The 15,392-nt window shown below is 44.8% G+C and overlaps 2 long non-coding RNA genes across 3 annotated transcripts; one reads left to right on the plus strand and one right to left on the minus strand.

The window, feature by feature from the left end:
• Positions 1–404: 404 nt before the first annotated feature.
• On the minus strand, positions 405–10,733 carry LOC111927230 (uncharacterized). Of its 2 annotated transcripts, XR_015283190.1 has the most exons (7): positions 7,463–10,733; positions 7,163–7,405; positions 6,939–7,112; positions 6,465–6,839; positions 6,119–6,245; positions 4,433–4,539; positions 405–3,413 (listed from the first exon to the last, which is right to left on the minus strand). It is a non-coding gene; the product is annotated as an uncharacterized LOC111927230 (long non-coding RNA). The 2 variants fall into 2 exon arrangements; XR_002863470.2 differs by lacking the exons at positions 6,939–7,112; positions 7,163–7,405; positions 7,463–10,733 and having other exon boundaries at positions 6,759–6,898.
• On the plus strand, positions 6,463–14,372 carry LOC147654811 (uncharacterized). The gene is made up of 4 exons (XR_015283191.1): positions 6,463–6,821; positions 6,920–7,087; positions 7,136–7,387; positions 7,444–14,372. It is a non-coding gene; the product is annotated as an uncharacterized LOC147654811 (long non-coding RNA).
• Positions 14,373–15,392: the final 1,020 nt, after the last annotated feature.

The following is a 15,392-nucleotide window of genomic DNA, read 5'->3' on the forward strand; positions in this document are numbered from 1 at the left end:
AAGGTGATGGGAGCAACCTTGCATTGCCCTACAAATTCAGCTGACTAAACTAGGAGGTCAAGCTGAATAATTAGATTTAATCTTTTCACAGAGTGGTGTATAAAGTGCATTAGGAGGAATGGTTTTATTTCAGATGCCATGTAAAGCAACTGATTTCAATAACTGGACAAGTTTTGAGCCAAAGGTCTGTATTTTCTGTTTATCAGCATTCTTTTGCTACTTCATATGCAAATTTGATAATATAATGAGAGTTGAGAGCTTGTCCTGGAGCATGCATGCAGAGCTGGCTGACCCCAAGGACAGGAACAGGATACGTGCCTCCAAAGGCATCAGGGGGACGCTTCATTTGCTTTACATAAATCTCAATCTTTAGTGACTTGAGAGAGAACACTCAAATACTTAAATGAACATTAGTCTTGAACATGAAGTTTTAATAGTGCACCTTTTAAGTTTGTCATCAACCTGTATAAATTTATAGCAGATGAGAGTCCGTGCACAATGCATTAACTGCTTTGAAGTGAAAGCCTGTTCCACGGCTGAGGAATCCACCCTCAGTTCAATAGATCCCAAAGAAATCAACTCCCCAGCTAGAACTTGCTGGGGCAAACTAATGATGAGCAGGATGGACTAAAGTATTCCTACTGCAGCTATCTGTATACACTTTAGGAGCAACAGCTTCAGCTTCCATGGTAATTTTGCTTTTAGCTTTCTGTCAGCATAACGAGGAAAGAAAAGCCTGTTTTTAACCACAGCATTAATTTTTTTAGGCTAGGTGTTAGTGGCATGTCAAGCCCAAAATCTTTGTTGGTGGAAGTGGCATACTCACTGGATGAATTTGAAAGCCTTAGAATTCAAAACAATACCAAAATAGTTTAAATATGTATTAAGTCAAATATGTATTAAGTCAAATATACTTTCAATAGCATGGAATGTGTAATAGAGCCGCTTCTGGTTTGATTTCAAAACAGCCAGCTTTTGTTTTCTGTCTGAAACCGCACACCGTTGTAGTTGGGTGACTTCCTCACAGGGTAGGATGGAAAGGAGCCATGGAAGCATAAAACCCCCCTTGCAGTCTCCTGTGAAACAGCCCATAAAGGAAATCCAAGCATGGATGATCTTAGGTGCTTCTGCTGTCTGTGGTGGGACACCTGTGGGGCCAGCCGGGACCGGGAGCAGGGATGCGTCCCTGGAAGTGCCTGTCTCTGGGTCACTGCAGCAGCTGAGCTGAGGCTAAATTGGAAACAGAAATACACTGCCATGACACCCGGATGCTCTGCCTCCAGCCAAATGGTAGACAGAAAAAAATGCTACCAGATGTTCTTATGTTATTAATATTGTTATTATTGTTATTATAAATAATATTCCATATTGGCTGGTGTTCAGTCCTAGCCCATCTGGAGTGCACATGTTTGGGAGGAGAGCCCCAGCAGGCTGTGGGTCCCCCAGTTCCCTGCACACCTGTAAAAGAGGCTGAGCAGGGCTCCCTCTCTGTGCTGGAGGACAGAGGATGCAGGTGCTGCCCTGTGACAGGGTGCTCCCTGCCCTGCTGCAGAGGGAGCTCTGCTAGCTCTGCTGGCATCCTGGCAATGCTGCCTCAGCCACGCCTTTGCTCCACTTCCCTCTTTCCAGCAGGGTGAGATTCTTTCCCCCACAGCTCTGTTTTGGGAGCTTTGTATCCATATTCAACCCTGGGTTTATATGATGAAGTCAAGCTCTGCTGATGTTCCTCTCACTGGACATGTTGGAGTAGGAGGTGCCAGCCCAATATTCCCATGGTCTGAAGCACCTCTGGCCAAGGAGACCAAGGTGCCACTTCAGTGAAAAGTTCTCTGGCTTAACCTCCCTATCTAATGCTACACCAGAAACACTTTAAAAATGTTTCTAACTGCTGCCACTCCATGTTAAAAAAAAATGACTGTCTCTGTAGCTGAATATGGAGGGTATGGCACCACTCCAGTGTGGGTTTCACCATAAACTTTGGCATATTCTCTGTCTCAAGAGTGCAGCAGCTACCAAGCACTGTATAATGAAAGCACCAAACTAATGCTGGAGTGGAATTTATCCCATTATACCCATTTAGGCCAACTGTCTAGGAATACAGGAATGAGAAAAAAATTACTGGACAAGGTGATGACAGTGGTTCATTAAAAAATAATAAAATGCTAGGATACTATTCAGTGTGGCATACTAGTATTTGTATGTATTTAAGCTGAGGAAATAGAGATCCAGTATAAATAGGTGGAACTTATAAATGGACTTTTGTGGTGACACTAGCTGTGCAGTAAGACAATGTATTTTTAATTATGACATTGTGGTGACATACAGAATTGGTAAAGCACTTCCCAGGGATATATGAAGATGTTGTGTCTGTCACTAGATGCTTGCAGCCACCAAAAAGTGAAGTACAATCCTCTGAAGGTCACATTTGCCTTAAATGGCTGTACATAGAGTACATCCCTACATGTAGTTCTGTGCCCAGGCAGCTGAGGGGCCAGTGCAGCTCTCAGTCCTCCACCACAGGTCACAGTTCCCAGCTGGGGGAGCACAGACCCACCTGTGGTCCTTGTACTCTTGTCTAGAAACACAAGGAGTGCAGATTCTGGCAAAGGGCAATGCCCACAGTGCCTGGAGAGTCTCTTCCCAAAGGCAAAGCTGAACCAGGAACACCCTGGCCGAAACAACCAGCTGTGTTCTGGGTGAAATCTCAGCTGTTCTGCACACAGGAGCTAGCTACAACCATCACAAAACCAGTCATCACATCTGGCTTCAGTTGCTTTGGGTCTGCATTGAAGCAATTCCTTTGCCATGGTTTCAGTAATGATCATCAGTCTTTATCTCACTTAGAGCACGGCTCATCCTATGCAATGAGATGTCCGCGCAATCCCGTTTTCTGGAGTGTGTCTCCTGTTCTGGCTGAAGGATTTGTCTAGACAGAACAGAAGAGTTTTATGACACTGGCCAGGGGTTTCTGTCCATGATTACATGGAGATGTTTGGGCTACTGAAAATGCAAAAATTGTAGGGAAAGGGCACAGCCCTTCCATGCACACCATGAACTTCCCAAGCAGATCGTGCAGGTGCTGCCAGCCAGAACCCTCCTGGGAGCAGCAGAGGTCCTCACAGGTCTGTGGCTGCAGACTAAGCCCTTCATTCCTCTACAGACTAGCTTGGTATTCCTTCTTTCCTCCCACGCCCCTCCTTTTCCTTTTGCACCCCTGGGGAGCAGAAGCAACCAAGTATATAGTGGTGGAAGTGGCTTTTTCAGACACCTTGCATTCCCCCAGCACGCCTCTGGAAAACAAAACCGGTGCTAGTCTGAATCCATAACAGCAGGAAACCTTTTCTTTATGAAATCAACAAGATGTGAATAAGTCACAGACTTCATGCTTGACACCTGAGAGCCATCCACTCATCCTACGGAAAAGAGAGGAGCAATTAGTGTAAACTGTGGACGCATGAAAAGATGAAGGTGTTTTCCCTCTCTTTATTTCGCCACTATTTTAGAACCCAGCAGTTTTCTGCCCCAAGTGGAAAATAAGGATCATTTCTGTATTCAGACTTGGCTTTGTTTTTTTTTAAGATACTTATAAATCTTGCTAATTAGCTGTAGAAATCATAAAAGCTCAGCATAATGTTTTAATCATAAGCTCCTCAGGACACTGATGTTCATGTTGTTCCCTGGATCCTCATTTCCATGTACAAATTACTGTGCCCATAACTCTTTGGCAGCTCATTTCTCATGCCAAGGATATTTTCAACATAATTATTATTTCAGTAACTAAGCCACAAGCTTACACCTGCAAAAAATAAAAATAAGAGAATAGCCTCATGCAGTGGAAGGTCCCCCCTCCTTGTACTGGTAGAATATTAAAGCTTCTTCAAAGTAATTAAACACAGGTTTCAAGTATAAAGCCTGGCTGACAGATCAGTGAAACAATTTTTTCGTTTCCAAGAAGCTAAAGAAAATTTCCCCAGTCAGCAGCTGAGGAGGATAGGAATCCATAAGCAGCACACTTAGGTACAGTGCTAACACTCTGGGAATTTCTGGGGCAATACAACAGGTCCAAGGCATCATGGACACAGCTGTGAAATCAAACCTTGCTTGAATTCTTGTCCCAGTCACCATAAACGAGGTCAGCATCTGCTAAGACACTGGATAATAATAGCTTTCTTAATTATACATTTTGCCTGTAATTTATTCCAGATCAACTTTCCTAGTGGCAATGAAAGAGGGTATTTTCCAGTTCTTTTATGTTCCTGTGATTAGTGAATAATGCCCTTGGTGTATGTGCATGCATCTAATTTTCACTTTTGACTTCAATGCAATTTAACATCATCAAAATAAATATTATTCTTCACTTTTCCAAATTTTGTTTCAGCGCTTGTAAAGTAAATATTTTGCTTAAGAATGTGGAAAGCCTGTGCCTGCTTACTGAAGCTCTCTCTGAGAGGGAGAAGGAGCCAATCCCTCTATCTCAGCAGCTCAGGATCACCCAACAGATGATGGTGCTTCTTTCAAGGTGGACAAGACTTTCCTCACCTGTGATAGAGGAGCAGGGTGGATGTTAAGGCATACCTGCTTTAGCCACTCTATCAAATTTGCCTTAGATTCAGCCCAAATAGTAAAGGATGAAGGGGTTAATGGGGTAATGGTGTTTTTTTTGTTCCTTTAGATGAATTGTCAAACTACACCCATCTTTGAAACACTAAACATCAGTCTCATTCCTTTACTGACTTCAAACTGACAGTGTCAGGCAAATTTCTGAGCAGCTCAGATCTGTGATGCACAGATCTGAGAATTTTCTGCAGAAAATTGAGCTGAGACAAGCCTGACCTTTTAGAATCCCCCGTCTCTGCAGTGGCGTGGCTGAGGTGCCACAGGCCTCTGGTGATTATTTCTCATACACCTAGGACTGCTGGCAGTGGACATGATGGTTGAGAAGAATATCTTGATTTGCAGCTGCAATGGAAATTTGGAAATAATGGGAATATGGAAAGCACATAGAATGTGGTCTGCTCCAAGTGTGCAACTCCAGCCAATGCTAGGGGAGGCTTAGGTGAGTCAAGGGAAGCTCTGTGACTGTTCCCTTGGTCAAACAAAAGCACCTCTCAAGATAGATGAGTTACATTTGCTGAAAAATTGGATGAAAAAGTCACTGATCATGAGTTTCTGGTTAAGTCTTATTTTCTGAGCTGTTTCAAGCAAAAGTGAAAATTGAAAATTGGCAAACCTACAAGATCAATAGGGTTTACTTAAATGACTCACCAATTACATGTCTGTGGCTTTTAGTAACATTGTATTTCCAATAATTCTTTTTTCTTTTCTTTTCTTTCTTTTCTTTCCTTTCCTTTCCTTTCCTTTCCTTTCCTTTCCTTTCCTTTCCTTTCCTTTCCTTTCCTTTCCTTTCCTTTCCTTTCCTTTCCTTTCCTTTCCTTTCCTTTCCTTTCCTTTCCTTTCCTTTCCTTTCCTTTCCTTTCCTTTCCTTTCCTTTCCTTTCCTTTCCTTTCCTTTCCTTTTCCTTTCCTCTTTCCTTTCCTCTTTCCTTTCCTCTTTCCTTTCCTCTTTCCTTTCCTCTTTCCTTTCCTCTTTCCTTTCCTCTTTCCTTTCCTCTTCCCTTTCCTCTTCCCTTTCCTCTTCCCTTTCCTCTTCCCTTTTCCCTTCCCTTTTCCCTTCCCTTTTCCCTTCCCTTTTCCCTTCCCTTTTCCCTTCCCTTTTCCCTTCCCTTTTCCCTTCCCTTTTCCCTTCCCTTTTCCCTTCCCTTTTCCCTTCCCTTTTCCCTTCCCTTTTCCCTTCCCTTTTCCCTTCCCTTTTCCCTTCCCTTTTCCCTTCCCTTTTCCCTTCCCTTTTCCCTTCCCTTTTCCCTTCCCCCTTCCCTTCCCTTCCCTTCCCTTCCCTTCCCTTCCCTTCCCTTCCCTTCCCTTCCCTTCCCTTCCCTTCCCTTCCCTTCCCTTCCCTTCCCTTCCCTTCCCTTCCCTTCCCTTCCCTTCCCTTCCCTTCCCTTCCCTTCCCTTCCCTTCCCTTCCCTTCCCTTCCCTTCCCTTCCCTTCCCTTCCCTTCCCTTCCCTTCCCTTCCCTTCCCTTCCCTTCCCTTCCCTTCCCTTCCCTTCCCTTCCCGAACCTCTCCTCTCCTTCTCCTCCCCACTCCAATGAATTTTCTGTCTGATATCTCCAGGGGAGTCTGTCTGTCGAGCAGGTGAGAAGTGTGTTTTGGGGACAGATGCCCTGCAGCACTGGTTGCATGAGGACTGAAACAGAGATCAAGGAGAAATCACCAATCTCCCTATGAGCTGTTTAACCAGTATTTCTTATTTCAGGTTCAGTGGCCTGCAGGGAGTAAAGGTTCTTAATAAATGTGTTTTTTAAAGGATCAAGTGAGAGTTTGGTCAACACTGCTCTTCTGTCTCTGACTGGCAGAGCAAGCCTGTCACTGTTTTGGAGTTTGCCCTAGCTACTGTCACGCCTACCTTGTCCCCCCATGGCTCCCGGAGACAGGGGAGGAAAAGGTGCAGAGAGCAGCTGGCCCCGCCACCTGGGTGGCTGGGCTGGGGCCGTGCACAGATTAACTTGCGCAGAGTCTCACATCGAGTATAAATTCCCAGCCTGAGCTGAAACATCTGCAAATAGCTGGGAGCTTGCGTGCTCCAGAGGCCTGTCCCTGTTCCTGACTCCGTGTGTGTTCATCCATTCCGTCCGAGCTCGCTGCCCGGCAGAAGGAGCTGTGGGCGCGGGGTCCTCCGGGGAGCTCCCGGTGCTTTCACCTTGCCACACCAGGCTCTGCCTTACGCTGGTTTTGCGAGCGGGGATGCGGCCAGGGAGCAGCAGTGCCGGTCCTCAGGGCCCTGTGGCCCGGGGATGTGACCAGGGAGCAGCAGTGCCGGTCCTCAGGGCCCTGTGGCCCGGGGATGTGGCCAGGGAGCAGCAGTGCCGGTCCTCAGGGCCCTGTGGCCCGGGGATGTGGCCAGGGAGCAGCAGTGCCGGTCCTCAGGGCCCTGTGGCTCGGGGCTCCGGGGATGTGACCAGGGAGCAGCAGTGCCGGTCCTCAGGGCCCTGTGGCTCGGGGCTCTGGAGATGTGGCCAGGGAGCAGCAGTGCCGGTCCTCAGGGTCCTGTGGCCTGGGGATGTGGCCAGGGAGCAGCAGTGCCGGTCCTCAGGGTCCTGTGGCCTGGGGATGTGGCCAGGGAGCAGCAGTGCCGGTCCTCAGGGCCCTGTGGCCCGGGGATGTGGCCAGGGAGCAGCAGTGCCGGTCCTCAGGGCCCTGTGGCCCGGGGATGTGGCCAGGGAGCAGCAGTGCCGGTCCTCAGGGCCCTGTGGCCCGGGGATGTGGCTAGGGAGCAGCAGTGCCGGTCCTCAGGGCCCTGTGGCCCGGGGATGTGGCCAGGGAGCAGCAGTGCCGGTCCTCAGGGCCCTGTGGCTCGGGGCTCCGGGGATGTGGCCAGGGAGCAGCAGTGCTGGTCCTCAGGACCCTGTGGCCCGGGGCTCCGGGGATGCGCTGCCTCACCTGACGCTTACCCATGCTGAGCCCTCACTCGGCCCCAAACACGCCAGTTTTTTGGCTTTACAGGCACGCTGCAAACCACATTTTTCCTCATAGGCTTCTGCAGAGGTGGTGAGCCTGGGGAACATGTGGTTAAAAGGGAACTAGGCCCTGTATTTACATGGGTTTGTTTCATTCTTTTCCTCTCCCGGTGCAGCGCGTTATTTTACTTGCTGCAAAATTGCCTTTGGCAATTAGATGGACACTTTTCTGCGTGTGAGAAATCTCAAGAAATTAAAAGCCTTTGAGGGGCTTAAACACCATCTTGTGTTTAGCTAAAATGGAGCTTAACAGCAACCCGGACTAAGATGAGTTTATACACAGGCACATAAAGCTCCAGGGTGGTCTTAGTGGGTCTGCTGAATGCACCCTTCATCTGCAATGCTCCAGCCGCGTTTCCTGCCGTGAGTTTGCACAGGTGTCTGCATAACTTGGCTCCCAGCATACTTATTTCTTGCGATGAGACACCAGACTGAAAAAAACACATTACACCAGCTTAGCCTGAGATCAGTTTGCTGAGCTGACAGTCAGGGGAAAACCTCTGGTGAACTGTGCACATCTGACACACGAGTGGGGAGACCGTCAGGCTCTGGACCCCTCAGGACCATTTTCAGAGATGTGCTTTCCAGGCCTGACCTGCCCTGAGCATGACATAAGGGAGCCCACACAGTGAGTCAGTGCTGGAGCTGAATTCCTGGCGCTCAGTCCTCTGCTCACTCTGCTAAACCACACTGAGATTAAACCAACAGAGGCAAAGAGGGAGCCTGGATATGAGGGAATTTAGCAGGGAACCTGCCTTGACTTATTAATGGAAACTTTTGAAAACAGGCAGCAGCAGTAATTTTATTATATTTTTTTTGCCATGCTGAAACAATTTGTGTGCAGTAGAGTCATTCCCTGGAAAAACATTTCTTTAATTTATCTTCTTTAATTATCACTCATCTTTAGCAGCATCTGGTTCTGATATTTTATTAGAAAGTTTGCATGTTTAAACCAGGCCTGGGTGGTATTTAATTTTTTTCTTGTTTCCATTTTCTACTGTGCTGGTACTTCCCTTGGTGGGAAGAGATTGGCTTTGCTTTATTTCACAAGACATAATAAATCATATGGCCATTCTATTTAACATCATTATTACCATGTAAGCATGCTCGGAGACATATCCTGCAGATCACATGGTGTATTTACTTGAGGTTAGAACACCAAGCAGTACAAACAGCAGACTGGGTTCTTGTTGTGAAGAGATGCACGCTGCTTATGGAAAGATGTACTTTCTACCCAAGATCTTAGCATTTGACTGGTGGTGCTGAACAGCTTATGATGTCCAAAACAAAGACTGATTTTTGAGAGGACTCCTTTAAATTGGGCCCCTGTAATATAATATTTCTCAAGTTGTGCTTCCAAAGCATGAGGTACTCAATATGGAACTCCCTGCTGAGATTTTAAGCTGTAGTTTCTGTGAGGGATTGTGGACAGAAGAAGAAAGATTGGTGCTCTTATGGGCCAGTTTTTCCTTTGTTAGTAGTGGGTTTTGAGAATAGGTTCCTGCTAAGGGACAAGAAGACTAGCTAATGTTTACAAAACTTTTGTTTCTGCTGCTGATTCTTTCTTCAGTTAAATGTCATTTTATGATCATATATGACCTTCTCTAAAGTAACTTACCAGTGTTGCTGGTGGATTGGTGAGAAATCATCTCTCAGATAAAGATTAATTCAGATGTAACAAGAAGATGAAACAGGAAAAGAATGTCTTGTAGAGAGTTGCAGATATAAGCTATCACCACTTTATATCAGAAAGGATCAAAATGAGATCATGATGTCAGATGTTAAAGGAGAATTTTAGACAGAAATAAAGAAAAGCAGATGTCAGTTTAAGGCTTTCAGCACCTACAGTATATTGCATTTTCCTTCCTGTGACATCTGCTTACTTAACATGGGGTGTATGCTTATTTCATGGTCTGCCTGTTTTCCCTATCGTGCAATGTTTTCCTCTGGTTAGATGCAATTATGGTCTGTATGGTAAGGGTAAATTAAATATGACCTAGAAGTCACTTGTCCTCATATACATAAGCCAGTGAGTCTTTGCTGTTGTCCAACAAGGGCTCTATCCTTTCTTACTGGTGCACAGCTACAATGCCCACAGGAGCCTCAATGAAATTTTATCTAAATTAGCAGTTTGGTTTTGGAAGAGAAGAACGGCTAGTCTGGAAAGGCAACATGGACAAGGCAATGCTGTGCAGATATGGCTCAGATGATCATGAGCATGCGTTAGTACTTCTTGTTACTGCCCTGGAATTGGAAGACGGGAGCTGAGCAGGGCTGTCACATACTGTATTGCACTGTAGTGCAAAGTCACTAATGTGCTGATAGGTTAAATATGAATTCAGGTGACTTAAACAAGCCTTGTTTATGTGTTTGCAGTAGAGCAGAGGATACTGGGCCCTGGAAAAGAGCATTACCATTTCCAGCACCAAGAGGCAGTGCTTTCTCCAGGTGGGAAGAGCTTGCCCTGTTGTCTCTGTTCAAGCCCTCAGACAGCAGGACTAGCAGCACTTCTGCCTCTCTGGTGTCTGATGGGTCACAAAGCCCACAAGAGAAAAAGACAGGTTGGCCCAGACAGCAGGTACTGTCTGATGCTCTCATTGGCATGAGACATAGGCTGGAGACAACCACCAGTGTCTGAACTGTGGGGCTCACACCCATAGTTTCAGCAGAGTTTGTTGCTAGAAACTGGGTCTTGGCCTCACCTTGGACACTGAGCCTTGGCCAGCTGGGGCACATTTCAAGAGTCTGGGTCTCAACTTCCCTTGAGTTGCCAGGGACTGTAATACAGAAAGGAAAGGTTTCACCAAAAGCCATGTTTGGATGCCTGTGGACTTTCCCTCAAGGATAGAGTGACAAATGATGCCCACAAAATGTCAAAACCACTTTCTCAAAACTATAGTATTGTTTCCTTTTCCAAAAGGCATTTACAAAATGAGCAGTTCTTCTCCATCCTCCAAATTATCCACAGCTCTGCCCCTTTGGCAACGGAGGCAGGTCTCTGCTTCTGCAGACACTACAGCGAGTGCCTGAGTCTCGGTCTGGTGGCCCTGAACAGCTCCCCAAGATCTCCTTGGCTCTGAAAAGAGAGTCCTGCTGATGCAGCCAGAGTTCATTTGTGCTTCTCGCTTGTCAGACTTTTGGCTCTGTCTTTCCCAACCAGTTCAGTAGGCCCTGCAGGAAGCTGAACCAGACTCCTGGGAGCCCATGACTTTCCCATTGTCCTGTGTTAACTGCAGGGCTGGCTGAGTTCAAGCCATTTTGCTTCCTTTGTGATTGTTTTCCTTACAGTCTGCTATTAAGCATAAGCCAAATATTTGTGCAACAAACAGTTATGAGGCCAGTGCACCCTGTTAAAATCATTGTGGGATAGCTCTGTGTCTGTCACACCATGCACTACCCATCTAAATATGCAACAGGCTGCTCCTTGTCCATCACATGTGCACATGACCCCGGGACACCAACATGTGAGGCAGCACGATGAACGTAGAATGACACCTGCCCTGACACCTGTGCTCTTCTGGTCAGACTAAGCGAGCTACAGCTTCAGGGATGTCTCCTAAAAGGTTTCATTATGAAGATTTGAACTGAGGCCATGTGGCAATGCTAAGGTTTGGTCTTGGCTGGTTTTATCTTGTTTCACTGATTTTGGAATAACGGTGAGGAGATCACCCAGCTGTGAGGTCAAGTACAAACAGGCATCAGCCCAGTTTACTCAAGGATGTAACACAAAGGTAGTGGAAGATTATCTTCATTTGTCCAATGGACTGTGTTAGACAGATGGCATCAGAGTGTCATTGCAGTATCTAAAGAGCAAAACTGTTTTATCTAGGTAAGGAGAAAAACACATCTCCAGACTCTTTGCTGGATCTTAACAGGTAACTGAAAAAGAAAATGCACATGGAGAGAAGAGACTAATGTGCTCTTCCATCTCTAGTTGAGTCCCATCCCTGCTCCCTTCTGGGAGGATGGTCCATTTTTTGTGGAGGTAGTTTTATGAGGAATGTGGAAACAGGAAGGCATTATGGAGAGAGTAACAATTCCACTCAGGCTGAAAACAATATAGTCTCTGTCCCAGAGGGGACAAGGGCTGCTCCAAGACACTCCTTCTGTTCCAGCTACCCCATCTTGGGGAACAAGAGACTTCATCTTGCTAGGATACAAATAAAATAAGTTTTTGTGTGGATAAAGCCACTGAAATGGAAGGTAAAGAAGCCTGCCTCAGAAAGGTGTAAAATCATCATGCAACTATCAAGCTGTATTTCTTTTTTTCTGTGCTGTGTTTTTCGTCTGTCATGGATGTAAACTTGGCCTTGTGGTTGAAATGGCAACAGCTGTAAAATTCAAAGAATAAATTCCTCCACGCTTTTTTAATAAGCGTCTACCCTCATCAGCAGACAATCTGCATGCTTCAGCTGAGTTTCTAATTGTCCAGTACTTTCATGCACGAAGTACAAGCTATGGTTTCCCAGGCTTGTTTTAGGGCACAGCACTTACCCATTAGAGGGAAATTTTTCCATATTGCTCACTGACAGGATATGGAAGGAGTGAATATTTTGCTGGAAAGATCTGGGGTTATTCCCTAACAAATTGAGTGTGGTATCTGTGGTTTGGCATGAACATCAGCACTGATTTATCTCACTGTAGCCCAGAACCACCGTGGGCTGACTGCTTCAGCCAACACACAGGAAGGTTAGTGCACTACTTCCAGGTATTTTTTCTCCTGTGTTACATTGATTCACTCCCAGGGGTATCCTAGAACTGACCCTTAGTAAAGCACACAGTCCTCTCTTGCTCTGTTTTTCTTTTCAGACATTTTCAGCCTTTCTATGTCTGAAATTAGGTGGAGAAAGGAGTAAGTTAGGCCAGAGGTCCCTGGCTCATTTTTTGCTTATTTGGCAAGCACCTGTTTTTACTGTTGAACTTTCTTTTCCATTCCTTTTAATAATTTTCTCTCTTAAGCCTAAATGATTGGGTGCTGCTGAATCCTGACTGTATTGCATTTGGATCTTGGATCATAACTTCACAAAATTTGGGAAGAGCCTTCTATGTCCTAGGCTTCCAGAATCAATAGCAAACAAAAATTACTTTTGCATTAAATCTGGATAATGTGACTTTGCTGAGGCTGACTTCAGGATCATAATTCCTGATTCGTGTCTGATCAGTGCCATGGCCTGTGATTTTGGAAGTTTCTGAATAAACTGAAAAGCCATCAGAATCCAGCTGCCAACCCACTGATGTACTGAGATACTTCTCTTGTTCTTGTATGAATAACATTGGATTTCTTATTTCTTTTTCAAAGGGACCACTTCCCACTTCTTCTTATCCTCTTCTGATTATTCTGGACAAAATAAAGGCACCAGCCTCAGTACTGGGCATCTGATCCCAACAACCAGTACTTCTCTTCGTCACTGAGAATAGAGATTTAGCTTATTGCTTCAATAAAGCATCTTTGCAGATAATATGTAGGTGAGCTTGGGAAACCCAGCCATTTGGAAGGCTGGTAGTGTGTTTTGAATTAATTTCCTTACCTTACTGTGCTTTAAAGTATCTGTGGCTTGACCTTTATTAGAGATTTTAAAGAACAAATTCAAAATACACTCTCAGCTGTACTTAGCCTGCCTCATACTGGCCCATGGAATACATGGCTCCTTGAGATCCCTTCTAGCTTTCTTTCTGGGATGTTTGTGACTCTCACTTTACTATGACACACTCTGCAAAAATATTACTCTGTGTTTTACGTGTGCTGCCTGTGAGGCTGTTTGTTCAAGCTGGACCCCTCCCCAGGCAGGAGGTTTCCTGTCTGTTTCTACTCTGTATATGTGGAATGTCCTCCACCTCAAATTGCTTCTTTCATTCCTGCTGTACAGTTGTCTTTTAGTTATTTTGTCTCCTTTTGGATGTCCTCTTATGCATTTCAATATGCAAAATGAGCTTCTTACGTTCCTGGTTCTCTTTTTAGTAGCTGCAAGATGTCTTGTAGATCAGTTTGATAGTGCTGAACAAGAAAAAGAGAAAGCTTTCATGCAGGGCTCCTTAATTTCTTTGAACGTAACCACTTCTGGGGATCCAAGTCTGCTATTTTAGACAGATAATATGGCAGATAATATCCACTAATAATGGGTGGATTGTTCAAAAATCCCATTTTTATGGATCATTGGGAGCCTCTACTGATGCAGTAAGGCTGCACAATGGCACAAATAATTGCCATGTTGATTGACCTGAGTTTCCATGTGGGATCAAGTAAAACACTGGAGAGTTGCTTTGGATCTATTCTGTGGATGAAGATAAAGATGTTGGGATTTTTTTTTTTTTCCCAGGTTATGTAAAAGTCCCGGACAAATACACAGAAGATCCATTTAAGAGGCCTGTCCAGGAATATCTGTTCCTAAGGAGAAACAGCTCTTTCCCAGGGCAACTGGTTGATGTACTTCAGGGGACACACTAGGTCACTAGAGTATCAGTGATGTCTCATTTACTAAAATGCTAGAACTATCTCCAAAACATGTAAAAAAATATTAAATTTGTCTCTAAAATTTAGACAGCTGACTGAATGGATCACAAAACTCTAGTTTTGAATGCCTTTATTTTGTGGGGAAATTGTTTCTTAGGGATGTTTCTACTTATGTCAAATAATTTTTATTGGTATTTGGTAGGGAAGCCAGACACCACTGTCTGCATAAGAAAATGCTAATTTTTGGCACACTGGGATGCCAAGTAGACATGTTAATATATGGCTACACGTGTGTATTCTGGTATCAGTAGTGGATGAAAATAATACAGATGTACTTACTTGAAAATCTGTGGAAAATCAGAATGATTTTCCCTAAAAAAAGAAAAAAAGATATAAAAGTTTAATTTTGCATTCTTGATCAATTAGAAATACAGTCCAGATCCTCTGAAAAAAAATAAAAAAAGGATCAAATAAAACACCAACTTTGTAAGAGCAGTGAATAATGAAGCTGCAGCCTGTATTTTTTTCCTAAGGGAACATTGAATGAGATGTTCATGGATGCCTTCTCCTGGTCTGCTTCAGCCACAAATGCTGCAGGAGTGCAGGGTAAGTTAGCTCCAGGCACACACTCTCTGTTCCAATCAAGGGAGCAGCAAGGGCGCTTTGCAGTCACCTCCTGGGCCTTAAGTCAGGGTTCCTACCACATGGGATGTATCTGTGTCTGCTTTCAGCATAGCAGTGGGCATAGCTGGCATGAACACCTGGGCAGAGGAGCTAGGAGGAACTCATGGGTCCTGCCAGACAGACATGGGAAAAATGCCTGGTGCTTGTAAAGAGTTTTGGAGCAGGGATAGAGGATAGATAGCAAATATTACATGCTTATTACTTAAAAGTTACCTTTCCAAAGACACACTTCCTTTCCTTCAGCCAGCTGTTCTGCCTCAGCACTCTTAGCTGGTAGATCTCCAAAGCTGCAATGTGAGTTTAAAATAATTTATTGCAAAATCTTCCTCCTTGTTGCAGTCTGCTGGGCTATACAGGAAAGAAGTAGGTGAACTAAGATTATTTTCAACAATTCTTTTTTTATTTCAACTCAATGAGAAAAAGACTGATCAGTCAAATATCTTCTCTGGCCTTTTCTGTCCACTGCTGTCAAAACAAAATGTTTTTGAGCATTTTCTTTTCATTTGTGTTACGTGGGTTTAGGCAAGGGCTCCAGCTAATATTTATCAAAGGCGAGAGTCCTTTCATCTACAGATTTGTGTGAGCATTGAATCAGCCCCTAACTGCCCACATCTGTATTTTTCACATGGAAGTCAAAAGCTTAGAGTTCCTAGATTAGACCCCTCACACAGGAGAAATAAAT

The sequence above is a fragment of the Cyanistes caeruleus genome, chromosome 2 (assembly GCF_971803275.1).
Source record: "Cyanistes caeruleus chromosome 2, bCyaCae1.hap1.1, whole genome shotgun sequence".
NCBI lineage: Eukaryota > Metazoa > Chordata > Aves > Passeriformes > Paridae > Cyanistes > Cyanistes caeruleus.